Source organism: Arctopsyche grandis, chromosome 6 (genome assembly GCF_051622035.1).
Source record: "Arctopsyche grandis isolate Sample6627 chromosome 6, ASM5162203v2, whole genome shotgun sequence".
NCBI lineage: Eukaryota > Metazoa > Arthropoda > Insecta > Trichoptera > Hydropsychidae > Arctopsyche > Arctopsyche grandis.
This window is the reverse complement of record NC_135360.1, coordinates 20117474-20122141: the sequence shown is the minus strand read 5'-3', so window position 1 is coordinate 20122141 and position 4668 is coordinate 20117474. Positions and strand designations below refer to the sequence as shown.

The 4668-nt window shown below is 35.8% G+C and overlaps 1 protein-coding gene across 1 annotated transcript in view; it reads left to right on the top strand.

Annotated features, from left to right (window-relative positions):
- The first annotated feature begins 3998 nt into the window (after window positions 1–3998).
- cpx (synaptic transmission protein complexin) overlaps window positions 3999–4668 on the top strand; it is a 325962-nt gene continuing 325292 nt past the window's right edge. The window contains exon 1 of the mRNA XM_077432721.1: window positions 3999–4437. The gene's annotated coding sequence lies outside the window, so the exon portion shown is untranslated. The remainder of the gene's footprint in view (window positions 4438–4668) is intronic.

Below are 4668 nucleotides of genomic sequence, written 5' to 3'. Positions count from 1 at the left end.
AATTTAAAAAAAAATTAATCCAAACTACTGTGTTACTCAAAATGTTTAAGAATATATATGTATAATACATAAGCTGCCAATATTTATGATACAGTTTGTACAATATTTATTAATATGTGCACGCTTGAAAGTATTTGAATATACAAAAAAAGTTAACATTTGATACTGAATTCCTGTTAAGTAAATTAATTAATTGTAAATTGTTATTATTTCAATAGAATTTAAAATGACTTATTATTATATTTCATTATTTCCATTGGAATAAATAAAATGAGACTGCAAAATTACTAATAATTTAAAATAATAAGGCTAAACATATACTGTATAAATAAATTTCTTCGCGGTCGAAAAGATGGTTATTTGTTGGACGTTACATGGGCAACTTAAATACTCGTATTATTTAGTTTTCATAGGTGGGTTACCAGAATGTTTACTTATTGCTCGATATGTAAGATGTATGAGTGGAAAATACTTTGAAAGCTTTTGTAAATATATTTTCATAATAAAATAAAATATATCCACCAATTTAAATGGTAGTTTTGGTTTTAACTATTTTTATATCCTTTATATTATAATTACATATAAATGGAGATTAAACTGTGTATTAAAAAGTTTCATTATGAACTAAATTTGAAAATTGATAATGTGCCGTAATACCAGAAAGAGAAGTTTACAAATTACATTTATCTTTGTTCCGGGTACTTTGTGGATATCATTCTATGTACATACATACATTGTAAAGGAATATTATCACACAGGAAGATCTATATTTGGGGTGACATTGTGAGAATATGGGGTCATCCGGCTACACATTGATAGTAACGTTGTGAAAAATTTGCGAGGGCACAAAAGAGTTTTATTTTTATTATTAAAGCAAAATATATCTCGCGAGAAAGAGTAAGTAGATAGATATAAATGGATACGAAAGTAAATAGTGAAAAATCAATAGTAGAGGTGTAGACTAAAACCAAAATATAAATGGAATATCAAATATGTACATATACACGTGTATATTTCATAGACATTTTAAAGGTCAGCATATAAATTAGTTAAATAGGAAAGCCATTGGGAGTTTTCTCTTTACAAATGGGTATTCGAAAATATGTATATATTGGGCAAATTTTAAACAAATAATAATAGTTTTTATTCCAGACGATAGAAATATTAGTGCAATTCTTGTTCAAAAATCAGAAAATAATGATATTAAATTAAATATAATCATCATCATTTACAGTCATTCGCTCTCCAATCCGCTTCTATTCGTCTTTGTTTTGGCCAACTCATATCCATCTCATCCCAAAAATTTGTTTAGTTTCATCCACTCATCTCTCCCGTGGCCTTCCTTGCATCCTTTTACATTTCCTCAGGTACCAGTATTATTTTTTGGTTGTGTTGGGTACATATGAGGCGACATGTGCTAAAAAAAGTTGAGGGATTAATAAATGCAGAGGCGAGGAAAGAGATCCTACAGGATATCGATATCCTTCAGTTATCTCCAAAGAAAGAAATATTTGAACAGGCTATCTTTACCTTTGTTTGTTTATAACTGGAGACAAAGGAATCAGACTCAATTCATAATATATGTATATGATGGTTATGAATTGAGTCTGGTTATCAACGGTTCTTAACCCATAAAAAATATTTTTTATGGGTTAAGAGAGGAGAGGAAACGTTAACACTCTAGAGATTTTTAAAAATGACTATATAGTCGACAGAAAAGTGGTCTCTGAATTATGTGAGAGAATTAAAAATATTTCAGATCACAAAAACAATTAAATGGGTGAAATGGGAACAACAGTTTCAAAATCGATGATTTTCCAAAAACACACCTGACGAAAAACCATCACGAGGGATGGTATATAATAGAAAATGTACAACAATCATAATCGGAAATGGAATAATTTAAAAAAAATTAAAAATAAAGCATTCGAAAGGTGTATAGCCAATATGACTTTGGAAGATTGAATAAGTGGTCGTTGCACCTGTCCAAAATATTTTTAAAGTAATTATTTATCGAGCTATGAGTCTATTATGAAATGGGTTCAATACTGATTGTTAATTGTTTTATACTGACCTTTTATTATTTTATACTGAAACTGTATTATTTATATTTTAACCGGTTATTAGTTTAAAGGCTGTCCATTTGTTATTTATATTGACATTTAATAATATAATACTGACCATTTTGTTAAAAAAATACTGGCCGAAAACTGATTTACACTTACCAAAATTGATTTAAATTCTGGCAATTTAATTTGTTGCCTTTACTGTTCTCCATTATATGTATTAATTACCTTTGTCATACTTCTCACCCAAGTATTCCGTTTTTTTTTATTTCCTCGTTGTGTGGAGCAAACAGCGTTCCATACTTTTTTTGAGTTAATTGGACTTAATGCAGCATTTTAGCGTTTAATGCCCAAGTTTCGCATCCATGCGTTATTACATCGGAAATCTTTTTTTTCAGGCAAAGCGGCATTTTTGATTCAAAAACGGCGTTCTTTCAAATGAAATCTATAAAATTCATATAATAATAATTAAAATATATAGATTGAAACCAATATATAAATGGAATATCACATTCGTATGTTTTATTGAAATTTTAAACGCCAGCGTTTAAATTAGCTAAATAGTCGTGATATATAATGTTGTCACTTTTTGAAAACGTATTTTATAAATATTATTGAAAAGGTTTTAAGGGTATAGAAAATGGTAAACGGACTATTCCTCAAAATGCGATCTCGCGCAAGGAACATCTGGCACTCGAGTTCCCGTTAGAACAATATTTCGTGTGGTTAGCTTTCGATTGATGGAGTTTTTGGGTGCCAGTTGTTCCGTGATCGAGATTTTAGTGACGTGCGCGAGATCGCTTTTTATTAACCTCTTCTTATTGTGGAATAATCACCGAACTATAGAAAATATGTCGCGTAACTATACATATTGGTGACTTTTGATTGTAAATATAGTAAGGTGACCATTTATTTCAAATTGAATACCAGATGTTATCAAAAAATTTTTTTTTTCTTCTTAATACTTCAATTATTAAGAACTAACATAACGAATTCATTTTCTTTAATACTCTTATAAAATTCTATACAGAACTAGTTAAAATTATTCCTATCGATTAGCAAACATTCCAAAGATTTAGCATTTAATACTGAGTTTTATCAAGATTTTTATTATTATCGACTAGACATATAAACTTGTTGATACGGATATACGAACGCATGTTGATACGGAGATACTAGTTCGTAACATCCGAAGTTCATATGTCGATAATAATAAAAATCTTGTAAAAAAAACGGATTTGCTAAGCAATATTTGGCCAGTTTTCCGTACGGAAATTTTCTTGTGCGACGAATTTTCGTGCGACAGGAGTCCGCGTGAGCGATTTTCGCAGCGGCGGTTATGCTGGTAGTGATTCAAATTTGGAATGTAGTCACCGGACGGGTAAAAACAGTATGAATGGTCACCTTATGGTTCGGTGATTATTGCCCACAAAGCGCTCGCCCAAAAGTCACTAAAATCTCTATAACGGAAAATCTGGCAGCCGAAAAGTCCATCATACTAACGAGAACTCGAGTGCCAAATTATTCCGTATTCGCGATTTTCATGGCAAAAATTGCTTTTTGGGCGACCGCAATGTGCGTAATGATCCAATTACCCCTTATTATAGATGGAAGAAAATATTTAAATTTGACTTTTTTAGTTAATAAGTCCGCAATTGATGAAGAGCGGAGGAAATGAAATGAATGGTTAGTTTTTAAAAATAAATTTCCATCGAATTGAAAGAAGATGAAAATGTCGAGATCGTAACGACGCCTGGCTTCGAACGGAAAATCCGTTGACAGGTGACATTTGCGGTGTGGCCACGCGAAAAAGAGACGCAATTTAGTTGTGGCCACCCTGCAGTGTGTCGATTGGCGGGGTGGGTGGTGGTGTCGGGGTTGGAGGTGGTGAGGTGGGGGGGGGGGGGGTTTGCGCCGGCTGCCGGGCTCGCAGTTCGCATTCGCCGTCACCGCTCAGGCGCTCACCGAGTCGTCGAGTTGCCGCTCAGTTGGCGTCCGGCCGCGCACGGGTCGGTGTAGCGCTTCGCGTGCGCGCCTCGTCTCGCCTCACCTCGCCTCACCTCACTTCACCTCACTTCACTTCCCTCGCCTCGTCTCGTCTCGTCTCGTCTCCGAGCCGGAATGCAGACCAGATACTGACCGCTCTCGCTCTCGGCCTGCCCTGCCTTCACACTTCTTCGAGGATTGCTGTCGACAACAAAACCACCACCACAACTTCACCTCCTCCACATCCACCCCCCACCCCCCGCCTCCACCTCCACCTCCACCACCTCTGATAAGCTGTGAGGGTAGAGGAGCACGTGAACGCCACTACCGCTGTCGCCACGCCGCGCCACTCCACTGCTGATGCTGTACTGTTGTCACTGATACGGTGAGTCTTCACTGCCCTCTCACCCCCCCGTTCCCTGCTCCCCCTTCCCTGACCCCTCATCCTCTACTCCCCCCCTCAACTGCACCCCTCGTCCCCGTCCTGACCCTTCAGAGATAATGCCGCGATGCCCGCCAAAACTATCTGCAAACAATGTTTTTTCAAAACAACTATCGTAGAACATGACTATTCAAATTCAAAAATTCCGATCAGATTCCGGCGAGAATCTATCGA